Source organism: Rhipicephalus microplus, chromosome X, assembly GCF_043290135.1.
Source record: "Rhipicephalus microplus isolate Deutch F79 chromosome X, USDA_Rmic, whole genome shotgun sequence".
Taxonomy (NCBI): Eukaryota; Metazoa; Arthropoda; class Arachnida; order Ixodida; family Ixodidae; genus Rhipicephalus; species Rhipicephalus microplus.
The window spans coordinates 33462799-33490469 of NC_134710.1; the positions used below are offsets into that span (position 1 = coordinate 33462799).

Sequence of the window (27671 nt, forward strand, 5' to 3'; positions counted from 1 at the left end):
ATGAGAGACAAGAGATAGAACTGAGGGACCAAAAAAAAAATAGAGGAGAAAGACCCACGTAGCCGAGCCTGCCCAAGGAAGCACGCCTGGCCTGTTTTACGTGGAGAGGGCTTTAAAAATTGCTCGCACACTCAGCTGTAACGGCATAGCAGCATTAGGACCGAAATTGTAGCATGCGTCATAGCATGTGAGACAATCTTATTTTTTTCTTTTTCCTACCAATACAAAACACCCGATTAGCGGTCCCTATACGCACGTATACGCAAGTGAGAACAACGACGAGATTTCAAGCCGGCTGGCGTACGCCTACGATGACTGCTTTAACTCTTATTTTTGCGGGTGTGCATCGAATCAGGGTGGGAATAAGGCTGAAAGATGAATAACACGTTACTTCATATTAGCAACAAAAAAAAAAGCAGTCATACGTTTGCTGGCAATATGACGACACCCGTGGTCAATTTAATGAGTACCACAAGCCTTTTCCCATGAAGATCATCTCTGAGGCTTCACATACAATTTTATGCCGTCGCCCCGCCGCGGTGGTATAGTGGCTAAGGCTGCTGACCCGCAGGCCACTGGATCGAATCCTGACTGCGGCGGCTGCATTTTCAATGGAGGCGGAAATGTTTTAGGCCCGTGTGCTCAGATTTGGGTGCACGCTAAATAACCCCAGGTGGCCGAAATTTCCGGAGCCCTCCACTACGGCGTCTCTCATAATCATATGGTGGTTTCGGGACGTTAAACCTTGCATATCAATGAGCTTTATGCCACCTTAAACTTGGTTTCGGAGGCTAAATGTGTACTTAGATTACTCAAACTGCTTTAGGTAGAATTGTTCATCTGTGCATTTGATCTCTTCTTGAAATATCAACACGCCATATATTGGCTTAAGACACGTAAACATACTTCCCCGCGACGTCATTGCAACACCAGGTGGTCAAAAGTTTTGGAGTCCTATACTACGACTTCATAACTATATCATGGTTGTGGGGCTCGCAGACTTTATTAAGATGCACTCCCTATAAATGTTTATTGGAACATGCGATTAGGAAACATCATGTATATTTAAGTAAGCGCATTCACAGAAGTATTGTGGCTGTTTGTGTGTTGATATACACAGATGCACATACATATGCAAAAAATCACTTTTCGTTATTCCTTATATAAAAGTCTGGTGAGGTTGTGATTCTCAGGCAAATGCGAACGTTTACCTTTTTAAAATAATTCTCCGGCTTGCAAGTTTCCACGAAAATGTATATATAATGTTTGGCAGCACACAATAAGACGAAGCATGAAGAGAGAGCTCATTATACGGATCCACACAAACTATCTCGGTCGCGTTTCGACAGAGCTGATTTACCGAATGTATGATGGTACTCCAGAATTCTCCAGAATACTTTCGATCTCTGAATTGCATAAGCAGAAGAGTCCCATGTGCATAACAACCTTCAGAAAGACTGAATGAGACTCTTGGTCACCTATAGCCTCTGAGCGCAAGGCACTAGTTCGTGTCCTCGCCGAAGCAGCGCAAGATAGATAATGAAACACAACCCTTGCAGTAACCTCACAGCATATATTACAGCCATCTGATGAACAAAACAAAATAGTACGCAAGGACTAAGCAACTATGGACGTTGACGATAACCCGCAGCGGGGGTCCAGTGGAAGGTGTTCAGCTGCCAACCCGCAGGTCGCGGGATGTATTACCGGCTGCGACGGCTGCATTTTTTTTATAGAGGCGAAAATGCTTAAGGCCAGTGCACTTAGATTTAGGTGCACGTTAAAAAACCCCAGGTAATCGAAATTCGAAATTTCTGGAGCCCTTCACTATGGCGTCTCTCATAATCATATGGTGGTTTCGGGACGTTAATCCCCAATAATAATAATAATAATAATAATAATAATAATAATAATAATAATAATAATAATAATAATAATAATAATAATAATAATAATAATAATAATAATAATAATAATAATAATAATAATAATAATAATAATAATAATAATAATATAAAATAATAATAATAATAATAATAATAATAATAAAATATACCATAATTATGATAGTAACAATTTTTATTATGATTGGCGTAGAAGGTTACCCGAAATATGACGCTCACACATTCCGCATATTGTCCACTGGTATATAGGGCGCTTCACGGTAATACTAGCGTATACTATACTGATACAGGTTCTTTATAGCCTTGACATGACCCAAGCCTAGTGTATGCATATCTGGCTACTATCTTTGTTAAGCTTGGTGATGTGCACTGAATATTTCACGGCAATTAGTAACAGGCAAGAAAACAGCAGTTACCCTCCTGAAGCGTTCGGTAATGCAAATGAGACGCAGATACTGGCACCTGCTGACGTTGCCAGATTTATTCCGACTGCGTCCGTACGTACCCCACACGCTGGCGAAGCGAGCACGAGTGCATGCTTAGTGGCGATTTTTTGTGACTGCGAGTGCATGAGTCATGGCGTAATTTTCACCCAATTAGATCCCCAATTAGCGATGCGGGTGAGCGAGTTTCATCCTTTATGCTGCATGTGAAAGTCTCGCGCAAATGCGATACCTGGCGTATAGAGACGGCTGTAACACTTCTGACGCCTTTTATCTCGCATCGTTTAAAATCCTTTCGCTTTACAGTCAGGTTTTTGTTTTTTTATTTTGAAGCGCGGCTGTCTTTTTCAACTAGGTTTAGGTGTAAAGCTTTGTTTGTGACGCTGCAGTCAATGCCCGTTCCTTATCACAACGTGCGCCCGTAACAGTCTATATAGTTAGGAGCTGGAACGTTTATTGGTATGATTTTTTGAGTTTTAGATAGTCGCCATAGATCAAAGAACTAAATATTTTAGTGTTAACATTATAGGTAAATGTAAATGTCAATGTATGTTATACATAAGGCTTCATGAATGATTTTAACGTAATTATTGTCTGTTGTTAGCAATGCGCTCGTTTTGGTGGAGTTACATTTCGAGTTTTACCTATATATGCTTCCACACAAAACTTCTGATCAATTCGAAGAGAAGGTCATTTTATTTTGCGTTTTCTTTAGAACAACCTTTAAATTAACCTTTTTTTTCTTTTCGCTAATAGTTGTCTCAAGTATGAATATGATTTGACGCATTTGACACTTTCTGTAACATTGGGGAAGGGCCATGGCTTGCTGAAAACACAACATTCGTGACTTTTTTCGCCTTCACGCAACCATGCCCCGTCAATTTTTCTCTTCGTCCACGAATGAAATCGTCCCTTTGCGCTGCATGTGCACGATGTGTAACTCTAGCGTAGAAGTGCCACAAATTACATGCTTTCTTTGTTTGTCTTGGCGCAGCCAACCCATCACCGACAGAGAACGTGACGAGGCATCTACGGGGGAGCGCGACTCCACCTCAGAGTTCGTGCGCGTATACTCTTCAAGCACGCCACCTCGGAGACCCAAGGTGAACCTTTTTCCTTTTTTCCGAGAATATTCGCGTGTTCAGCAGGCCGCGCCAAGCGGCAAAGAGTGGCCTGGCAAGCACAGGTAGTAGGGCGTGTGTTTTAATCGTTTTCGTTTGTGACAACCGTGATGCGCAATGTGGGACGACTGTATATAACGTGTTAAACGCAGGAGAAATTCAATGCTGTTTGTAAAATTTTTAATTGATTTTTGGATGTGAATGTTGTTTTAAGACACCATGACGCACTCACCATGTTGGTTGGTTTTTCGTCTTCAGATGCCGGTTCATCTAGTATGAGCGGTGATGGCAGACCTTGTCAAGGCCGCATCACGGAAGCGTAGGCAAATAACTAGTCGAATCTGTTTTTATGAAGAGCTTCAGGGAAGGCGAATAAATAAGCTCAATTTTAAATAGATGTCATAATCGAGCAGGCCAAGTGTGTGCCAGGGATTAACTTTTAACTAACTCAACTATTGTATAGTATCATATACTGCAGTATACTATACTGTATACTGCAGCATTTGTCATTTCCAGGTAAAGAAGGGTGCTGGTCAAGACCTCTGGCGGGGTGTGTCATCAGGAAAACGCATTAATGCCAGAGGTGTAAAAGACTAGACCTAAAGGTATTCGAAGCCTCTCCGTATTTCCAGCCTCCAAGATGGAGTGTTTCCGCAAGCATGCTGTATGAAAGGTTAATTCAATAACCACCCCACTCACACCACTGATATAGCGAGCGGCTTAATGAAAAAGTCCTTGATCAACTTTTGAAAAAAAAATGTATTGTTCCAAATGAATGAAATGAAGCAGATGTAGCTATATGTGCTAACATCACTCTGAATGAAGTTCCGTCATTAGGTCGCTTCAGTGCTGGTTTATTTTTTCTAATTATCAAATTTGACTGTCTGTGTCGTCGAGCTTTCCCCTTTTTGTCTAGACTGGTTTTCACATAGGCCTCTTTCCAACACTCTTGAACCTGATACACGCAAAAAGGAAGGGGAAAAATACAAATTACAAAATACGCGAGTCGAAAAGCCGGCCTAATTTGGAATAGCCGAAGAAGCCTTCACTGCGGAAGTGCGTCGCTCATTTCCGGTTTTGTACGCAATGATAACGAATCGCGCTGGCCTGGCTTACCCTCGATCTGTCCGTCGTTCATCCTGGCGTGGGTGGCTTTGTCTGCGACAAGGTTCCAGAGTTCCCGAAAGGAAAGCCCTGGATTCTCGAGGCTGTTATTGGATTACACACACGCACACGCACACAAAATGCGTGTATTGGCGAATTAGTTTTCTGCGAGGCAGTGTTGTTGCGTTAAAGGTTAGATTCTCCTGGAAGGCTAGTGCTTGGTTTAGTCTCGAGGGCCGAGATGCTTGGATATGGTGTCTGTAGCTCGACTAATTGTGTTTTCCAACGACGACTGGATGCTTCGGCCTGAGGCTTCTTGTCAGTGTGTGCGTGGGACAGATATATCTCTTGAAGGTTTCTATTTAGCAATAGCCAGCTAGAAATTCTCACGTAGACGTTGCTACGAGTGAGCTTGATGAGTATTTAAAGTCTGTGCATTGCATGAAAAAATAATTGACAGAACAGTGAGGTCACAGGACGATGTGAATACTTTTAGCTGTGTGGGCGTGCAAGAAGGACTGAAGTCGTTATGTAACAGATTATGTCCTTGTCTGGAGAGCAGCTGGTAACCCTGTGGACTAAGTTTTCACGGGAAACATGAAGCTAGCGGAGATACGCTTTGGACAGTGGTATGGTGGGTTTCAAACAAGATTGGGTAGTATCGATACAAATCTGGTTTAAAGCGAAAGTGTCGTGACGTAAAAGATTAGTGAGCAAAAAGTCTTGTCTTGTGGAAAGTTAGGCGACCACAATGGGCGCCAAAGATTCGTAAATTGACCAAATGAAAAGTAAAAATATATAACTGTTGAAAGGCAGACAATGCAGTACACCCAGTACAAGAAAAACTGTCATAAACATGGCTTGTAAAACTACGCACAAAATAAATGGAGGGGGTGGGCAGGGAGGTTAAGGGGGTATGAATGGTGGTGTATATGCTCCTAATTACAACCTTCTATGTTGCAAGAGTTAGTATGCCATTCATATTTGTATAGTTTATGTAAATGATAGATTTCAGGCTCTATGTTTGGAAATGCACGTATGCTGACTTAGTGAAAGTTCCAACCAATCCTGATGGCAGATGCTTTATCTCCTTTATCTCCTTGCGCTCCGCAAGCGCTGCGAAGCTTTCAGGGGGCCGAGCCGTGCGAGGCGAACTATTTTCTGCATTTTCGGAGTGTTTTTACGCAATGCTTTATTGTATAAGAACTGCTGGATTGCTTTCACAGTATTGGCGCTTTGCAATACCAAATGATCATTTCGTGGCATACATTTCGCCATCCGCTACTGCCCGCAAAAAAAAGGTAGATCCCATTTAACTTGGGAATCAATGCCAAGCAAAGCATGCTGATGGAAGGCGAATCTGTTGTAATTTTTTATTGAGCGAAACATTATGAAGTGGCGCTAAATATATGTGAGAAATTAGATAGTCAACACTGGAACCAGAATTGGCGTTTCACGAACATTTGGCTCTTCTTGCAAAGTATTTCGAAGACCTGGCGTGGCTCGGTAGTAGAATATTTGGTTTCCACGCAGATTTCTTGGCTTCAATTCCTCCGCTAGGACACAAACGTTCACTATTTGTATTCGTAAGGTCAACGTTGCCAATGCTAGCCTAACGATCACGCGTTAAAAAAGATGTGGCGAGAAGGATTTGATGGCGTACGTGATGGGATTGTGAAAATATTCATGTCGCGACCAGCGAGTCATATTCTTCAAACCATCTTACCCGGTATAATTGTCAGTTCAAGTGCACGAATAAACAGAAAGGAAGAGAGGACAAGCGCTTTCTCGCACCTAAACTATTTATTAGAAAGGGAAGAATATATAAAGAGGCAATAAAAAAACAACGCATGCGTGTGCAGGCAAAAAAGCACACCCGTGGCACATCGAGAACACAGGGAATAAAGATTATCTCGGAACTAGCCCAACTTTTGATTCTGTTGCAATTCATCTTACCCGCCCACACTAATTTTGGTTTACTCTAAGTTAAGGGGGTGATCGTGAGGGCACACAAACGTAGGCAATTCGACAGACGCACGGACAGACGGACATAAGGACGGACGGACGGACGGACGGAAGGATCGATAGACGGACAGATATGTGCTCAAAGTGGTTGCAGTACGCAAAGAAACTAATTTTAAAAATCATCGAAAGTATAACCACCAGAGTTATTTTTAAAAATGTGCTTTGTTCTTGAGAGTGGGAATTATCACAGAAGACCCAAAAACCTTTACCTTTTAGCCTGCGTTCCATTAGGATTCGAGTGAAAACAAAGAATGATAACATGCTAATGAACAATCCGACACTCGCCGCATATAAGAATACGTTGTTGGAAAGGAAGTCCGACGTTGATTTGGGGGAAAAAGTGTGTGAACAAAGTTTTAAAGAGTCTTTTCAATTTTAGGATAAATACTGATATTTGAAATTATGTCTATACGTCAATTTTGTTCCCGACACCATTCACCCTAATACAAAAAAGATAGCTCGATGGAGTCACTCTCAGGATGCTTTTCTCACACGACAGCCTTCAGATTTGGCCTTCTGTCTGCCCTCTTGATCCTACTTTTTCATGCAGAAAACCATGCCGTATTCGTTAGTACGGGGAACAAGACAACTTTTTCTTGTTCGACCGATAACTTCTTTGACACAGCGGCACAATACACGTCCTTTATTTGCATTGCCACTTAGCTTTCAACATCTCAGGGTGTTGCAGTGCACATTAGGCGCCGTCGAACTTCACAGTAAATCAGATGGCAGCTGTGCCACACTGATTTTAAACGTGGCGATGCTCCAGCAGCAACAGAACCAGAGGAATTTCGCGCGTTCGTGCACCCTCTCGACACGCAGCGCCGCTTGTGGTATCTGAGTGCACTCTGCACATGCGAAGCCACCATCTGATTTGATTGATATACGGGGTTTAACGTGCCAAAACCACCATATGATTACGAGAGACGCCGTAGTGGAAGGCTCCGGAAGTGTCGACCACCCGGGGTTCTTTAACGTGCACCCAAATCTGAGCACATGCGCCTACAACAATGCGGCCTCCATCGGAAATGCAGCCGCCGCAGCCGGGATTCGATCACGCGACCTGCGGATCAGCAGACGAGTACCTTAGTCACTAGACCACTGCGGCGGGGCAGCGAAGCGACCATCTATCGTACGGAATTTGGGCGCTCAGCACACTAGTCAGTATATTGCTACACACTGTAGTTATATATATATATATATATATATATATATATATATATATATACGCGCGCGCATGTACGAAGACACAAGACACACAAGAAAAGAAACAAAAATACATTAGACACTGCACATGGGCCAGGTTGCGTCATTACTTCAAAATTGTAATGATTTGGAATAAGTGATACAAGTTGATAACAACATACCTCGAGACGGTGACATAAAATGAACAGAAAGAGAAAGGTTTGATCGGGTAACAACAACAAATATACGCAGCAGTTGTTTCTTTTCAACCTGCTCTTTTCATGCTCTCCTGCAAAATCTTTTCGCTTAAGACAACTTCTTGTGCTAAGAAGAACAGATACCGAGAGCACAACAGCAGAACTAGAGCTAGCACTTAGCCTAAAGGCAAAAAAAAAAAAAAAGAAACACCAAAGAAGCAATGTCACAGAACAAAAAATAATTTATAGGGGGTATGAATTTCACTGGTAGTACTGAACGGGAATAGTAAGGATGTAAGGAGTGCCGCGCCACGGTGGTCTAGTGGCTAAGGTACTCGACTGCTGACCCGCAGGGCGCGGGATTGAATCGCGGCTTCGGCTGCTGCATTTCTGATGGAGGCGGAAATGTTGCAGGCCCGCGTGCTCAGATTTGGGTGCACCTTAAAGAACCCAAGGTGGTCGAAATTTCCGGAGCCCTCTACTACGGCGTCTCTCATAATCGTATGGTGGTTTTGGGACGTTAAACCCCACAAATTAATCAATCAAAGATGTAAAGAGTAATAGTACTACCGGTTTGTTTGGTTAAAAAATCAAACACCGAAAGATACATGCTTGTGGCTGTTGTTATAGTTCCGTGGTCTCAATGTGCACTATCACCGGTATATTTTATCGAGGGTCAATTTCGCAAAGTAAAGCTTGAAGTATCCCCTCTCTTGGATCGAGCATTGCTGGCAGAATGAAAAAAGATAGCGTACTGAATCAATGTAATGCAATTGTAGCAAAGAATCAACCAACATAATATAGGCGAGCTTTAAGGAATTAAAGAACACACACACATGAAAATGGCGGAAGACGTAATGAAATGTAGCAAACAGCCCATGACTGGCAAAGACGCTCCTGTTTATAACGGGAAAAGAAAACGCGTTGAATATCCCGAGATTAATTCATCGTTAATTTGTTTTCATCAATCGCTCCAGAAAATGTTTTGTCTCAACACCAACACGTAAGCCGTATTAGGCAAAATAGGCATTTCAGGTCGCCTTAGAGTGTCGCTGAAGCCAGTGTTATAATTAAGGGTTACTTACAAGCGCTCGAGTCCTTCAGTCAAAGAGTCGAACCTTTGCGCAACGTGCCGATTGTCTGACGTACCTGCGACCACATGACATTGGCGATTGGTGCACAACTGCTTTCTGGTTGCACTCTACAAACTGAAAGGTAATGCACATGTCACGTTCTCTCGCCAAGAGAACAGTACTGAAAAGCTTTAATGAAGCGTAGATGATTTAATAGAGTTTTTCACGAATAGCTAGAGGGAAGTGTGGCGCCACCGTCTACACGAATTTCTCAAGGGGCGATGTCGAAGCGCTGGGAATGACGGTATATGTGTCTGCGAGGCTTGTTTTGACTGGCGTTGAGTGAGGCTTCGGCTCAAAAGGGAATACGACTGCGAAACTTTTTAAAGCGGATGTCATTCACGCGTATTATGTTTCAAAATAAAAGTCCACTCACCTTGACGGCACAACCAAGCGGTGAAAAAAACAGACGACATAAAAGTGGCAGAGGGAACGCTCGCTTTGTCGTCTGCCTGCCAAGTTTAGCGACCTTTGGCAACTTCTTACGCTTCTAAAGTTGTACATCGACGCAGAAGGTTCCAGGTTTAAATAACACATGTTTCAGTCCAGTGAAAAAAATAAATAGCTCATTACGTTCTCTTTTAGTAAGAAATCAATCATTTTAGGGTGAAGCTAGACGCGTCTTCGAAGTATACAAATCCGGGTCAAGCTCGAAGCTCACGTATCCCGTCGTTCCTTTGCATCCAGCAGCTCGCTAGCGCCAGATTTCCCTCTAGGTATGACCGTGAGAACCTCTGCGGGTTATTTGATAGGGAGGAGCCTTGGTCGAAAGCGCCACTTGTCTTAGCTGTCCGTTCAACTGGGTTCGGCCTGTTAAGAGGCGGACAGTCGCGCTTCCAACTGCTCCAACATGTGTCGGTGTCGTTACTGTGTGGGTCAGGGGTGGGCATAGGTCGGCGAAAAATCTGGAGCTCACTCAGACTCGCTCCTGAAATATATTTTGCCCTTCGCACTCACTAGGATTCGCATTCAGCAAAATTTTCGTCAACCAGGCGCACTCAATTCGCTAAAATAATTGCCCGCCGGATTCACTCGAACTCAGGACTCGCGAAAATATTGGTTATGTTAAGATGTTTATTAGCCGGCACTCAGTCATAACGCGTAATGGTGACAGTGACAGCTAGGCACGGCCTCTCAGCGCTAGTGGCGTCCTTTTTGAAGATGACCCACTATAGAAGCGCTATTTTCAATACTTTCTTGGACTTTCTCAGACTTAAGCTCACGGCTCTATCCGAGTCTGTTAACCCGAGTGAGTCAACTCATCAGTACGTTAGCCCAGAATCGGCCTTTGTCGAACTCAGTGTCAATGCTCTTTAACACCGATATCTCGAGTAGTCGGGGCTCTACTTGGCGCCTTTTGATCGTGTACATTCATATATAAGGTATCAGTAGCAGTAACTCAGCTAGGCCATCTTTATTACGAGGGATGATTCACGTCAAACAATTTATGATATTCCGGGAAGTACTTTCCGGTGTTGAGGGTGAGAAGATCATGGCAACTCCCCCTCTGTAACTCACGCCTATGATTAACAGTTTTGAGCACTCGCGAGGCGTTTACCACTGAACAACCGAGCAGCACGTCCTTCACCATTCAAACGGCAAGCTATTTATATCTACCACTTACCGCTGCTCATGAGCATCACGGGGGGGGGGGGGATTTTCATGTTTTCAGCATTACCAGAGAGCTGGTACAATGAGCGCGCGTCGCCATATCGCGTGGCGGCACGCGCACTAATCTCCCACGCGTACTTAGCCTCGATTAGAGGAGGGGAGCGACGCTCCCTCGCGCGCCCTTATCTCACGGTGGGGAGGAGGAGAGGATCGTATGTCTTGGCTGGCCTGAGGCTTTACCTGATGCAACACTGCTGTAGTTACCGGGCGCACAAAGGTAACTCCAATCATTGTAGTTTCGATTTCCGGAAAGCGCGCTTTTCATACACAGCGAAGTAACAACTGAGACACTTATTGGCTGAACCTGTGAGTACGCTTTATGCGCCATTTGTGCCTGAGAACCGCGGGGCATGTTTCGATCTGCTTTCCATTCTGCGTGTGACCTTCCCATTTGTTTCTATCGCGTTCATTGCTTGATCTTTGCGGCAGAGCTGTGATTTTTTTGCATCTTTAAAACTCCCCCACTTACTCATGCAACTCATTTGGTGCTTAGGGCTCACTCAGACTCGGAAAAGTTACCCTCAGTCCTACTCATCCAGACTCGGATAAAGCAGTGAGTCTAAATGAGTGTGCTGGTCTGGGGGCGTTGGAACTCTTGAAGAAGGCCTGTTAAGAAAGATGATATTCATGAGAAAAATTCAAACGGGAACTACCCCCGCCTAAAATGTCCACGCATCTTCACGAAGTGAATGGTGAAGAGAAGGTTCGGAATGCCTACGTTGAAATCGCTGACTAGAATAAAAGGTTTGTGTTCGTAGATGTTTTATGTTGCTCTGTCAAAATTATGATTGACACAACTGTATTGTTAAAACTTTTTTTCTGTGTCGCCCGTACGTTGCCAGAGCGTTGCTCCACACAATGTATATTGAGTGACAAAGTGACAAAAAGTCGACGATAAAGCTGTGTCTTAAGGTTTCTAACATCTATGTTGAAGTCACCAGCAAAAATAAAGGGGTCTGCCGCGATGGAGCAGTGGCTTAGGTGCGCGGCTGCTGACCCGAAGGTCACGGGTTCGATCCCGTCGCATTTCGATTTGGACGAAACGATATAGGCCCGCGTGCTGCGAGCTGTCAGTGCACGTTAGCACACCAGATGGTCGACACACTCGGAGCCCTTCAGTACGGCCTCCCTCATAATCATATAGTAGTTTTGGAACGTTAAACTCCTGATAATAATACTATAAAAGGTTTGTACTAGACGGCGTTTCATATTGTTTCTTCACAATTATAGTTGTTGCTCGTCTATAGTGAAGCTTTTTTTATTCCGATACACACTTGTTTCAGCTACAGGACTGGTTTTCTGACCCCCACAGCAGTAGACTGTGAGCTTCGACACTAAAGCTAGGTGTACGTTGAAGTCGCCGACTTGTACAGAGGGCTCGGACTTCTAGATGTTTTATATTCTCTCACCATTATGACTGATAGTACATCGTTAAACATTTGTTGTTTTACACGAGTGCCTCACATCCACTAATCTCCGTGATACGGACGCTCACGCCGACAAGGCTACCCCCCATAGAACTTTGCCCCTAAAAGAATCTCTTGTCAAGTTACGGCTCTTTTCCTGTACACGCCCTCAACAGCGGGGCACAGACAGACAAGTTTTCTTTTGGCGGAACATTCTACGTTCTTATATTCTTTTTTGCCAAGCTTTATTAAGTGACGTGAGAAGTAGTGAACATATGGTATAACACCTCTTTTTATCTCCCAATAATTGTATTCTACTCGCAGTGTCGCTGTTCGTTTATTAGTTTTTCTAATGGGGAGAGATGTACCCAGAACTGTTTCACTGTTACACTAGTCACGCATGAACGTGTCTGCGATTCATGCGCAAAAAAGAGTGCGTTTGCGAGCAAGCTACCGCTAACCACGGGCGGCACAGTAAAGTTGCGTCGCGGTGTGATGGGCGTGACAGAAATATTAGCTTCCTGGATGGGTGGAGATTTGGAAAAGAAAAGCCTATGTGATGAGAAACTTGGAACAACGCAATTACCATTGCAGGAATGGGGATGTTTCCTTGTTTTTTATGGACAATACTATTTTAAAAAAGAAAACGAGAAAAACCTGACAGAAAGTAAGTGAATAGGTGCTTTCACTGTCACGTTCTGTGGAAGATGACAAAAGTGATCGAAAAACTGATAAAGAGAAAGTTTTAATTCGATCTCGTGGTCTCGCTTTCGAATTTTTTTGCTGAAAAATTCAGTCTGTCGGGATAACAATGAGGAGAGTGGGGAGATGAAAGTGCCTTAGCGAATTTCTTTCTGTCGGTTTCTATCTTTTGTTATTGTCGTCGCTTGTCTTGCCAGCCATTATTCTTACAGCAGTCGCAGCACTATTGTCGGGAGAGTGAATAAAAGCCTCCCCCGAACATGCTAGGTCATCTGAGCTCTCTTTGTTCAATGTGGTAAGAAGTCGAAATTGTGTTTTTGGGATGTTCGATGTGGAAAGCAATTAGAGGCGTGATCTTGCGCCGGCCGTCCAGACAGAACACAAGGAGGGACTTGTCTGGAGGAAACCGAAAAGTAGAAAGCGGGAAAATACGCCATTTAGTGTCACCGAGTCTTCCTCCGGCTGTCTTGCCGCTTCCTGTTTCCTGCTCCAGATTCGCCGCAAGGAAAAAGCAGCACTCGGACACCGCAGTGATGAACCTGTTTGTTTGTGCGTATTAGCGAGTACGTGACACAGTGCTTCCGAGATGCGGTGGGTTCATAGCACAGTCAGTGCAGGCCTCGAACGGTTCGATCGAACGGATGGCTTCCCTTGAATGGAGATCGAGAGAAGAATGATGGCGGGGGAAAGGGGGGGGGGGGGGAGAAAGGCTTCCGCGAGGCGGTGGTGCGCGGTTCCGTGGCTAACGACCTGGAAAGGCGTCATTTCTCACTCTGCTTTGAAGTCGTGCCAGGCGGGCCGCTCGAAGGGAGTAATGTGAATTGAGCTGCCCTCTATTTGTCTAGAGTTCATCATTTTTTTTTCTATTCATTTCAAACACCGCAGGATTCTCCAAGGTAAAAGTGTAAGAAATACAACAGCAAGGGGAGCGAGGGAAGTCGAGAAGCGAACGGCGCTATGCAAAATGAGAACGGTGATGTCCTGCTGCTCTTGCGGCGGCGAACATCAAGAGGGTGACCTCAGTCTTATAGATTTGTAATAAGCACAAGAATCGCAACATTGACAAGTTTAGAGAGGCAGCACAAACCTTGTACAGTGTTTTGTTGTTGAAAATTAGCTGATGGCATTCCGATAAATAAAGAATGCAATATGTAATACGAGTAGCTCGCTTAGATAGATAGATAGATAGATAGATAGATAGATAGATAGATAGATAGATAGATAGATAGATAGATAGATAGATAGATAGATAGATAGATAGATAGATAGATAGATAGATAGATAGATAGATAGATAGATAGATAGATAGATAGATAGATAGATAGATAGATAGATAGATAGATAGATAGATAGATAGATAGATAGATAGATAGATAGATAGATAGATAGATAGATAGATAGATAGATAGATAGATAGATAGATAGATAGATAGATAGATAGATAGATAGATAGATAGATAGATAGATAGATAGATAGATAGATAGATAGATAGATAGATAGATAGATAGATAGATAGATAGATAGATAGATAGATAGATAGATAGATAGATAGATAGATAGATAGATAGATAGATAGATAGATTTTTTCTATTGGTCACTGAAAGGAAATATTGTCGTAATTACAAGCACTTCAACGAAACACATGTGTAGAAAATCAGTTGAGATCCCTGCTGCAACAACATGGGGTTTGTAAAAGCCCTGATATGTGAGCACACGTGTAAGTTACTAGATCGAGTGATAATGAATGAAGGATTGCATGAATGAGTTATACAATCAATAGATCATTCAATACATATTACGCTGAACTGAATATTTACTGTTTGAGTTTGTACCAAGTTGCATTGAAATATACGGCAACTACAACGAACGTTCATTTGACAGCCTCGTTTGATTGCTGGTTACGTGCAGTGGTGGCTCAGTGGTCGTAACATATTGGTTACTGAAGATATGGTTACGCATTTCGCACATGGCGACGCTTTCCCCCCGAGTTCCATAACACATGTTTGCCGAGGTGGTTAACTCTTAGGGTGGTGAAAACTGATCGACGTCTTTATCCCCCATGAGCACCGCTGATCTTGGTGAAATCTATCCTTCAGAGCTCTAAACGCCATAATTCATAATAATTGAAGCAGTTATTTAGCTGGCTGGGTCGTTGTTTATTAACTGACATTCGAGATTGTGGGAAGGGTGACATCGTAATCGGGGCTCTCTAACAACCGACAGCTGTAACACCATAGTGCGGCTTCACCGCTTCAAGACCCACTTAGCAGAAGAACAACCTTTACAGGCGCCCTTGAATGATGGCGGGGCATTCCGGCTGGCAGATATCGAAGCCCGGTGGGCGATGGGTAATCAATTTTCAAGAAACAGGTCAGCAGCGGCCAACGAGGGAGGGGACCGAGCGAGTCAGATGGAACAACGAAGAAGGCGCAAGCGAGAGCTCGTCCTTCTTCCATTCTTCGCGTTGTCGGCTGTGGTGCTGTTTCTTTTTTAAAAATTACGGTGCCAGGTGCAGGATTTTGCAGTTTCTATATTTTGTATTCCAGCGTTTTGTATCTGCCGTTTTGTAGTGGAGACCTCAGCTCCTTCGATAGATCTCCTAAGGATTGCATAACCTGTGAAAATAAATAAGTAATAGTTATTATTCCGGGGTGATGCGGTATAATATATTATGGATCGATATTCTGTATGAATGCTCATTTCGAGCACGGCTACCAATGAAGGACAAGCTAATTACAGGAGCTTTGCTTCTGAATGGGGCATAGCGTATGGCTTCAGTTCTGCTTACTTGACTGGTGTTCTAATATACCCACATGAGTCTTTCTCTTGATTCAAGAGCACCTGCCTAGAGATGAGCAGATGCGATAATTCGAGTGAGGCGCGCTTTCTGTACTCAATAGTCGATCTAGTATTTTCCAAAATGTTTCTTGAACCTAGGCATGAAATAATAAATAAATAGATATTTATTTGAAGTGTTTATTGTAAGAAAAACAAGACAAACTTCATGAAAATACGCAAGATATAAGGCACGAAAAATTGATGAACAGGAAATGACACTAGAGCCAACGGTTTGGCAAAAGCACTTGTCTTCGACAGGCCATCGACTGCCTTCTTTAGCAGTGTTTTCACGTAGACGCCTTGATCTCTCTCTCCCCAACCTAAAATGTAGAGGAGAAGGAAAGCTTGAACAGCAACAAGCTAAAAGAAGGAGAAGAAGGGCATATTAGAAGTAGAAAAGTTGGCAAAAGTAGAATCACAGCTGGGCAGAAAAAAAAAAGAACGAACAAACAAAGGCATGTGAATCACGAACGGTGACTAATGGTCATACGACGGACATGTCACAGAGCCATGCTGCCGCTAAGGAGGCAGAAAATGCCGACATAGTTCCCTCGTTCTCGTTAACAACCTCACGAAGTGGCAAGCTACTAAACTAAAAAGGGAAATTTGGGGAAGCTTTTTTGAATTTATAGTTGAACAGCAGCTAAACTTGACAAAAACTTTGTGGTAAGCTTGATCTAAAAAGAAAAAAAAAACACCTGTTTGTGCGGAAACTAGTGTGCTTGTCAAAAATTTGTCCCCTGTGACATGTAGTGTGACACGTTTTTCTTCACATGGTACTTGTATGACGCGGACATCGAATAAGTATTGCAACATACAGCATTATGTTGTTTTATTTACGTGAACTGCGTTCTGTGGCCGTCTATTGTATTCTGTAGCAACTGATGCGGGACAAGGACGTGGTGCACTTGTCATAAGCTAACACACCCAGGTAATTACTCTGAAGGCGACAAGAATAATACCGTTCCCGTTTACTGCTTTCGTCCCACGTGCAGCACTTTATCGTGCCGGTGGGTCACGGTAGCAGGAACACCGCCCGTTTTCTCCGCCTGCAGAACTGCGCCATTAGTGCAGGCGCTCAATATTACATCGCTTACACAGGGAAAAGCTTATAGATGCATGGTGCTGTTGTGAATATTGAGCCCTACCATCACACGCTTTTATGTCGTCGACAGTTTGCACAACTGCATGACTTTCCCGTGCCGATTCTTTACAAAGGGAGAGAAAAAATATATAAAGAAGGTAGGAGGCGTTTGCGTAGGCATGATTGTGTGGTACGTACGGTGTATCGGTGCCTCTCATTTGATGTCGTCCATGCACAGCGGCGAAGGCGTGTGCGTCACGCCGTACATATTTACTGGTACGAACATCGAGACGCGCTGACGCACTCACGTGGCGTACTCTATGCATCGTAAAGCGTTACGCGTGGGCGGAAAGTGATGTATCGCCACGATTGTCGGCTCAGTCCACTGTGCAGCTTCACTGTCGCAGCCTTTCAGAGTCACGTTTCCACTCCCGCACGCGTTGATCGTAGATCTGTGTGGAGAATAGAACAGGCGCACGAGGGTTGGCGTTTCAGATGAATTCCAGGCACGGTCCAGTCGGTATTTACCACGAGGCATAGTTGCCCCTTATGAGGCGTACACTGAACAGCGACCAAAAAAACAAAAACAAGGAGAAAAGCGGCCAGTTCACGTCAATGCTTTTCGTGCGTGCTTTGTGTTTGTCTTTTTAGCGGCAATTATCTCTCACACATGGTCGCGTGTCCAATGGTGAAAGCTTAAACCTGCTTTCTTGCTGCCTATGGGCTGCTAAATGGTCTGAGTGTGTGCGCAATACAATCTGAAATCTGTGCACAACCTTGGGTAAAAAGTTTTTTTTTGCGGCCTGCATATGTAGCAATAGAGGAAGTAATAAGAGGGCGATATTTCTACGCTAGAAAAACTACAAATAGAAGACTGTTTAGCCTCCAATCGCGGATAGTGTACATGTTGCACCCCGGGATGCCAGGTGCCAATTTTTTTTCCTCTTCTTATGCCCAGATTCAGCATGCCTTTACGTTTCTTTGTTTTGTTTTCTCTGTTTGTGTGATGTGCTTCTTGCGTGCCTTTCTTTGTATAACTTATTTTTATTTCTATTTTAGTCTCTGTATAATCTCTTCATGGACGTGTTTTGCTGGTTAGTTTTTCATAGTTATCATTACTTTTTTGCGGTTAATTCTTCTTTGCGGTCGTAATGCTGAGGAATGGCGTACGACTAAGTAAGGCAGGTTTTATGGCTAGTGGCTTCGTGAAAGAGTGAGTTGATTTTTTGAAGCTACCATTTTTATACAAGAAATGTGTAGAATACTTTTTATTCAATGAAGCCAACATGAGGGACACTATTTAAAGGAAAAAGATTGGTGGTTCTTGACCCGCAAGCCTATATCGTCAGGTTGTATACTTTGCTTCGTAAAAAAATCAGTTTCGCCTCAAGGTTCAAACAGTGAGTGAGTGATTAAGAAATCACAACGTTCTGTGAAGTGAAGCCGGCAGCTAACTCTTCTGAATCCGATTTTTCCAAGCATCGACATCATGATTTTGCAATGGCGAACTTCATGTAGACTCGTACAAACGACAGGGATTTGCTGTTGCTGGAATGAGTGAACACTTTTTTCGGGAGTGGAGCCTTCTTAAGCAACCCTTGCTCGTGGCTCACTATACCAAGAGTTCTCAAGAACCTCTGCTTCTTGAAGCACTGTCACACTTTCACTTTGAGCCTACAACACACGCAAGGTGGCGCCCAGCAGCTCGAAGTATTGAGAGTACAGTAATCTCGCTTCGAGAGAAACCGCTCGTCTCGATCGCAATTTTCTATGACAGATCAACGGGCGACCGTCGCTGCACTCGCACCGGAGTCCATTTGGGCAAATGCCGCGTCTTTGACAAGGGCGTGCCGCGTCGCCGTGTCCGTGGTCGCGCAGGTGTGGGCGCTCGTGCACACGATCGTTTGCGTCCCGACTGCCTCCCCGCTTCGTGCCACCCCTATTTGTCAGAGTCTCCCTGCACAAGATTCGCATCTTTCTCGCTTTCAGCTTCTATTCCCCCGATTTCTTTTTTTCTCCTTCGATGGCTCTCGTCACTTTAAAGCAAACATTGACCGGACATGCTTTGGAAGCGTGAAACGGACTGCCTCGGAGGAGCTGCAAGATGAAAATAAGAAAGTGAAGAAGAAGAAGGAATGATTGGTTGGTGTGGATTCTCTTGGTGTCCCAACTTTGAGGGGTGAGAGGCCGGATCGGTTGTGAAGTAGCGGAAGGAAGGGGGGGGGGGGGGCGGATGACAAAAACGCGAAAAGCGGAAAATCGGTGGCATTCGCCAGGAAGAAACTGGCGCGTGAATCGATGGTCCTTGGCCGTGTATGAAGAAGGGAGACACCCTGGTCGATAATTCAGGCAAGGTACTGGCGCTTCGAGAGGCACCAGGAACAGTGGGTGGGGGTAACTATGTCCCTGACAGCACTCCATAGCGCTTGCAACCAAAAATGTCAAGCTTGGCATGTGGAAACATCTACCACCTTGCGAGTGTGACACTTCGGTGGTTGCGCCAGAAAACGATTTCTAAAATTGTTTTTATTCCTCTTCCGTTTTCTTTATCGTTTTTCCTCTGTCACACTATTAAATTCTCTTCCTCACCAAAATGAACATATGTGCTCCGTATCGATTTATGACTAGAAGTTTATCGTTAACTCTGACGGCAGGAAACGAGGCTGCCAGATGTGGGAAAGTAACGAACAGATTTGCATGCACCAGTGCGTCATTGTTATCGTTAGACGGCAGCATGTTTTCTCTTCGCTTCCCAGGCTTCTGCCGCATTTAACACTGTAGCTTTTCAAGCTCCTCAGTTTTGTGGCATTGCGCAAGGTGGAAAAAAAAAACGCTGAACTTCTGTGATCGATGCATTCTGAAGAAACCATTATTATTCATGTAACTCGGGATTTGCCTTTGCTTCGCCCCCTTGCTCTGCAGCCATTTCATTGTGCTGGGTAGAATCTGAGGTGCGATATATAGTGTCGCCGTTATTATTTGCCGAGTTCGCAAGACCATTTATATCTAAGTTGAACGCGCCCCTGCAAAGACCGCTGCACCACCTTGCTTTATTTCTTTTTCAAAGAAAGTAACAATTATGAGAAGCAGGAAGAAGGGAAACCTGATACGCTAACATCAAACTATGAGAGCATGCACACATATTTCTGTTCATTGTGGTGCTTAGCACTTCAATTACCTCCGCAGTCCCCAGGAGCAATTTTTCAGTTGAGCACGGCCTTGCGACGCAGAGGAATTGCCACCCACTCTTCTTTTTTAGTTGCTTCTCCTACTGTTAGGGCAACCGTTTTCTTCTTTTTCTTGCTTCTTGTCATTTGCTCATCTTCTCACCCTCTCAAAGACGTTTCCATTTCTTCACTTAAATTTTTCCACCATTTGCGATTGTCCAATGCAATTTTCTGCGTAGACGAAAAGTACGGAAACCTTTTCGTATACTGCATCAAAAGAAGGCGCTCAAGTTGTCTCACTCTCAGCTCTTCAAAGTTCATATTTGTCGGCTCCTCTTGTGCAAGCTTTAATCTTGGGAAGATGTTTCGCAACGCTCTCTCATGCTGCATCGTTCGTACATTAAGACCCTTCCCCCTCTTTTCTGTTTTTATTCTGTCGTTTACCCCCCTCACTTTGCAATTTCATTTCACACTCGCCCTCCCGAATTCTTTCTGAGTCGTCCTGTCTGTTCGTTTACGACCATTCTGACTCATCCTGGTTGGAAACGAAATCTCCCCCCTCCCCCTTTCTGTGAAGCTCTAATGTTGGAGGCCTGAGAACACGCTTCTTACTTCCGGCATGTCCTGCAAAGCTGAACGGAACTCGAGAATTGAACATGCGATGGTTGCGGCACGTAGCGGTGAGTGAGAGTGAGCACGTTTTCTCTTAAGCAGTGACATAGTGGAGCCGCTGTGACTATACGACCCATGCACGCTACGTATTCTGACTTTTATTCTGTCTTTTTTTTTTTCAAATCAGGACGCAAAGGCAGACGCGCCACTTGGTGCTGCTGCTTAATGAAAGTTAAGGTTTGTAGGTGCAAAATATAAAGCAACTTCTAAATAAATTCGAAGTTTTGTTTTGTATAAATTCTGTAAACAGTGGCAAAACTGCAGTACGCGTTCACCTCCGAGAACGCGTGCTTTTATTTCTTTTAGCTTGAAATGAACCCATTTGAGACTTACACGCCAGGTTTGTCAGTCGGTGTAAGCTTAGTAAGTTTTAGCATACGGTGCAACTTTTAACACTGCAACTCACGCAGTGAGGAGCAAGAATGCTGTATACTTATGCTGTAATTTTTCATACCAAATAATACATTTTGGCGTCGATATATGGAGGCAACGAACTCCGTTTTTCTCTGACTAGGCAATGGGACCAATCCAAACCCTATTTACTCATGCAGTACCCTAATGGTTCCATTCATATTATTTCGTGAACCTAAAGCTGCCATAACGCCTCAACAAAATTAAATTGTCAATTCAATTTAATTTTATTTCAACATTAAAGGAGACATTTTAAAAGTCACAACAGCAAGGCTGTGGGGTGAAAGCAAAAAGACATTAAGGCTTGACAGTGGCTTTCGCACCATTGGACAACACTGCGACAGCAATAGTCATCACACAATATAGAAACAAACGTTTCGTAAGAAAGTAAGAGTGGGAATGCTTTATTGCAGGCAACTATTTGTTTGTGGCAGTAAGTAGAACATCATTTGTCGACGATAGTACGTGTTTACAAAATTTTACTCTTTCCATTGGCTCGTGTGCTATAGGAGCTTCATAATCTTCATGAGTTCTTCCCCTAATATACCGTACAAGCGGCGAGAAAACGTATAATTTAGGCTCTTCACGCAAATATATATATATATACATATATATACATATATATATATATATATATATATATATATATATATATATATATATATATATATATATATATATATATTCGCTTGCGTATATGTGTGCGTTCTTTTCGTGCTTCATTTCCGCTTGAGTGAGGCACTGCAAGTTTCAAGCTGCCAGCCATTCTTTGTATTACATGCCCATTTATTGCCATCGCATATTTGTTGCCATCACATCACATATTGCGGAATGCAGAAACTGTGTTGTCTCGCAAAAAAATTGCAATTATCTATTCAACGAATGCTTCCGAAAACTCAACGTTATCTTCCTTTGTTATATACACAATTCCAAGAAATTCTAGCATCCTCTTTTTGGCCCCTGTTTGGCATATAAATAAAAATAAGGTTCTTGCTTGCTGTTTTGTAGTGCTTTCCTTTTTTTTTCCAGCTTTCATGGGTGCTTGATTTCAGATGGCATCAACTTCCCAAATTGTGTGCAAACATGCAAATAATGAATGTTCTGCAATAGCTGTTCCTGCTCCCACACATATTACCTACAGGCTTTGCTTATTGGCTATTTTTGTCCGTTGGTGTAGCAAATGACAACTTTAGTAATATGGTTTAGAAATACATTTTTTTATCATTCTTTCTTTGCGTATCACATAGATGAAGTGAAGTAGTTGTGTATTACTTCTAGTTGCAATACCACCAGCAGAGGAAGGGCAAGTTGGACCAAGAAACGCAAAGCCCGATCTGGCACCGAAACCCCCGAGTGCAGGGCAGAAAGACGTGATGTACGTCGCCTGACGTCTCCACCGTTTATGACGGACTAAACACACAGCAGGAATCCCTGTTCAGGCAAACGAATAAGTATAAGCTGAAGAGCCCTCCTATGCAGCCGTGACTTGAGTGTAGGGTCAGAAATTCCAGCACAGCGTGACTGCTATAGACTTCCGCGAGGAATGTTCGGTTGCCTGCGCTCGATCGTGCATGCGGTGATCGATGACAGCAAATATGCTTGCGCCCCAGAATGGTCTTCATAAGCCCTGACAATGGGAAGTGTATTCTACTGCTACTCGAGAAGCTACGTTTGTAGGTGCTATTCGTTGCGTGAAGTAAAGCACGAAGACCCGGCTGTCACTTTCACTGAGTCGCGACAGACGATGCCCGTGACTAGGAGGACACTTGTCACTAAGAGTGGCATACCACTTCGTACGGTCGCGCACTTGTGCCAGAAACAATTCGCGACTCCCTTACATATATGCACAAGCAGTGAAGTCGCTGCGGGACACCGCGGATTTCTCGGATTCTATATTCAAGTCAATTCCACGGGAGTTATGTGCAGTAAGTGAGTACCGCAGATTTATGTGTAAATTTCACATCTGAAGTCGTGCATATCGCTGCTTCGCTAATGTTAAAATTAAAAGCATGCTGAAACTGAAAGAAAACTGCGTGGGAGACGGGACGCAAGTAGAAGTATAGTTCACTGGACGGGCGCAGTCCTGTCAACTACTTCGCCCACCCTGTCATCTACTCCTTTTGTTCCATCGCCCGTGCATTTTTATTTCAGCTTCATTGTCGTAGCAACTAGCCGTCCAACATGCATTACTTCAAATCATACGTTCTGCCCCAAAAATTAAATACTGCCCTAACCCCATCACACCGTAATTCAAAGGATATCAACAAATTGACTCAAGCTGCTTCGAAACACTGCAGAGGGGTTGGTATAATGGTTGAGTGTGATTGTGTTCTTGATTTCTCGCACAGAATTAAAACAAAAAAGGCTGCACAACGCGTTGCACAAAGGGCGCTGTCATGTTCCCCAAGAAAGATATACAAGCTCTCTGGTGTTTTCTCAGACGCTTGTTAAGTGTTCCGATGCTCACCTCAAGGGCAATGACCACGATTGCGAAGGACACTTCGAGCATATAACATGGGCATTGACTCCGAAGGGTACAGTGATTATCTTTTGTCAACCGCGGTGTCTTCTCTTGAATGAGACAAAAAAACTCGGTTAGGACACCTTGTCTTTCATTGCGCCACAGGTGCTTCAGCGGATAGGCTGGATTGGGAGAAACATGCTAGGGTCGAACCGAGGCCCGCCTGACGGGCTCATTCGAGTTGTGGCATGGTGGGCGTTCTGTTGGGTGACTCTTCATCTGGGATGAAACCCATCGAGAGTGAAACAATGTACACCTACTATTATGGAGAAAGGAAAGGAGAGAACGAGATGCTCATGATACATGACGACAGTAAGTCAACAAAAATGCCACGAGGATAACAAGGATAGAGGTAACATTGGAGCGGCTCCACTCGCCCAGTAGGTGTGTGAATGACCAATAGGTGTGTGAATGACCAGTAGGTGTGTGAATGAGCGATTGAGAGAACACAATTACAAGGCGGATAAACTGCCGCCAGAAGGTTTTCTCGCTCTTCACATTCACGCGTGTGGGTGCCGGCCTTTGTTCCAGAGTACAATAATTGTTGGTCGGCATAAGGATGAGATGACTCGGTTGATCATAGAAGCCGAACTTATTGATGCTCTTGGAGATGTATGTATTAGCAAGCCTTCAATTGCCTTGTCACCGAAGGAACTGGCGTTCCTGCGTACGCAGTGATACGTGATTTTATCTGTGAGGTTTTTCCTTGTCCTATTTAGCGTTTTTTTCTTGTAGGTAGATGGCATTGTCGTGCATTTATCTGAATACACGTGCTTATCTGCTTGCTCGCCGGACGATTATGACTTAAAAGCGGCTTGGAGGTCGAAAATAAACATGTTGTTGCTAGTAGCTCTCTGTCCTCTCAGTCTATTCTTTCCTGTGTTCGTTTTTTCGCCTCGCACTGCATAAATTTCTTTTAATTGAAGCTGGCGGTGACATCTAGCCGAGAGTATGTATAACCAAGTTCCTGTTTTTTGCTCTGGTGTCTCCGAAGCACCTTCCTACGCACAACCGTTAAGTGCCAGACAGATATTTAGGGATGCGATCAGTTAAGTTTCTCCGCTCTTCTGTGCCGTTTAGCAGCATTTTCGGTCTCCTTCTCCGTAGTTATACCACACTGGCAAAGGCCAGCCCGCCGGTCTGACAACTGGCTAGCCTCCCTGTTCTTCTATTTTTTCTTTTCCTCCTGTCCATCCCCGCTGTATGTGTACCTCCACTGACACGTCTGTGCATGTCCGCAAAATGAGAGGCATTATCAAACGGCTCTGGAACAGGCTCAGACGGCTAATGGAGGCGTACAGCGTGGTGCGTCTGCCGCGGCTATCGCGTCACTGCTCTAGAACGCGCAGACCGTTGAAGCGTGCGCGGCGGCGGCTGCGGTGCGCCAGCTGTGTGTCATGTGACGTCACTGCTCCTCGCGCATGCACAGCACGGCTGTCGGACTGCCACGAGAAACTGATCCAGCTCGGCCAGTGTAGCTAACGCCTCAAAAGAGAAAAGGAACAATTAATCAAGATTAAGACGAGCTTCTAACTCCTAAAGTCACGATTGATTTGATTAATATGTGCGGTTTAACGTCTCTAAACCATGCCTAAACCACCATATAATTATGAGAGACACCGTAGTGAAGGGCAAAGTAATTTTATATCATCCGTGGTTGTCTGTCTGTCTGTCTGTCTGTGTGTGGCTGTGTTTGTCAGTCTGTATCTGTGTGTGGCTGTGTTTGTCAGTCTGTATCTGTGTGTGTTTTACAAGTACACCAAATTAAGTGCACGCCATTCTCAACAAAAAAAAAGCTCTCTTTCACGTTTACCACAATTCTAATTTTTTGGCGCAATTTACTCGCAATACCTTTCCATCAACTGTTCTGTTTACATTCGCCATTGCTTAGGGTAAGCTTGTTGACGCTTATTTGTACGTTATTGTTCGCTCAAGTTTGCTCACTCGGGTTACTTCCAGGATGTTATTTACTTCATGCATGAGTATGCAAAGATGGGAACGCCAGTGAAGCAGCGCTTTAAATTGCCCAGCAACGAGCAAACAACCTTTAACGTGGAGCAGTTTATTTTTTATGGTAATACGTTTATTCTCCCGTGAAAACCAAAAGTGGGAGTGAAAACTTCCAAGCTTTGAGTGTGTGCGGGTAGAGAGGGAAAGGTTGCTGCCGCGGGATGTTTGGGGGTCCCGGTAGTAGGATGCGGCTTCGTGTGCTTTGAATGGAACTCGGAAGGATCTTTATCCTTGCTTCTTTTCATTGATGCAGTAATATGGAAGACTGCAACATGCGAAACAAAAGAGAAACAAATAAGAAAATGCCCCATGAAAAAAAGAGAAAAAGCAGAGTACATCATAAAACGAAAAGAGGATAGACAAACACAATGCTTCGCTATTAATATCAAAGGCACCTCCTCCTAAAACCATGACCGAGCGTATTTCACGTTGTGGGAAAAGAGAACCGCGTAAATATAACAAGAATTGTGAGAGGAAGCTCTTTTGTGCGCGAGGGCTTCGCCAGCTTATTCAGCGATCCCCGGGAATGGTCTAAAATTAATCGGCCGCTGCGCTGGCCTGTGTCGTTCACGACTTTCACCGTTGGGACAAGGAACGATGCACGTTATTGCCTCTATCAAGACTTCATTTTTTGCCCGCGATACCGTCTCTTATAATCGAGGTAATATGCTAGCCTCGAATCGCATTAGGAGCTTCATTATGTCATCGCCAAACGAACCGGCATGACGCAGCAAGAAGCCAGATGCGGTTTGTCAGGTACAGCCCCCGTCCACCCCCTTTTTATTGCATAGATGAACCTGCACAGAATAACGAGCCTGCACACCAGCAGGCGGATGCATCGCCGTAGCTTACTCTCATGCTGGTTGTTCTTTTATTCAACTGGCATGGGTCGAACAGGGGAGCCAGTAGATGATACGTTGTTTCCAGTAAGCCTGCTGTATACCCTCTGTGTGTAGAGAGCTCGTATAGAAAATTTCCGAGGCTTTCGTGGCGTCGGCGTACAAGTAGCTGGCGAAAGTCTCCAAGCCCACTGCATAGAAAGGAGCGAAACATGCACATTCAGAAAATTTGAGCGTGCAATGTTTATAAGGGTGTTCTAGCTCCTCATTCAAAACACTTCGTTATACGCTTTCTCGGCCAGTACGCAGTGACCTGTAGTTTTTTTTCTGTAGAAAAAAATAGTCATACTTGTGTTCTGTGATTCAGACTTCACTGTTGTTACCTGCTAATAATTTTAATGGCTGTAGAGCGAGTGTGCGTATGGGCAAATTATTAGGGAGTGAACTGGGATAAGAAAGCCCATGTATATTTATGCCAAAAGAACAGATGCGTTACTACGTTGGTTCGTGGTGAGGCTGAAGAATGAAAACAGAGCAGTTATTTATTGGCGTGGCCATAGTTACTTGCGCAAAAGCCTAAACCGTATCGACGGCTTAAGCCTGTTTTAAAATTAGCTGTGTTAACACGGCAGTTTCTTTTTCCTTTCGGCCAGATGGCACCTGTCTTGTTCACCTGCTCCTACTAAATGGGTTTGTCGTCGTTATAGAAAGTAGTGGTTATTATTCATGATAACCATTTGAAGCACGTGTCAGTGGTCAGATGAAAGAGAAGTAAATGAAAAAAAGTCGCGCCTACACACCAGAACACAGCGAGCTCAGTGCATGCTGCCATATTGAGAATTGGCGTCGCGCCATCTGTTGCAAGCGCGGCGAAGCAACTCTTCGCACTGCCACGCGAGCGTATATACCCTCCGCAAATCCAACGCGAAACTTCACAGTCTGACTCCGGCTGTAAGCATATTTTGCGCTTTTACTCTTCTGGAATACTGTGCTGTTGTTCTGTGAAACGTCGAGAAGACCATCCTCGACAGCCGGGGTTGTCTACAGCACATGCATTGTAGACTGCGGAAGCAACTTTATCAGGTATGTACTATCGCCAAGGTATATCTAAACTGGTAGCGTAACCTCCATAGAAGCCCATGGGTCCAGTAGTCGGCAGCTCGTTGCCACCACCGCCATCTACGTGAGAAGGGGACAACTAATAGGAAACAAAGAATAAAATATGACATCGTAACCG

At 44.1% G+C, this 27671-nt stretch overlaps 1 protein-coding gene across 1 annotated transcript in view; it reads left to right on the forward strand.

Moving 5' to 3' along the window:
- The window catches only part of LOC119177370 (neuropeptide F receptor-like), a 440672-nt gene that overhangs the window by 129774 nt on the left and 283227 nt on the right, over positions 1-27671 (forward strand). The window contains exon 3 of the mRNA XM_075876179.1: positions 3342-3450. The gene's annotated coding sequence lies outside the window, so the exon portion shown is untranslated. The remainder of the gene's footprint in view (positions 1-3341; positions 3451-27671) is intronic.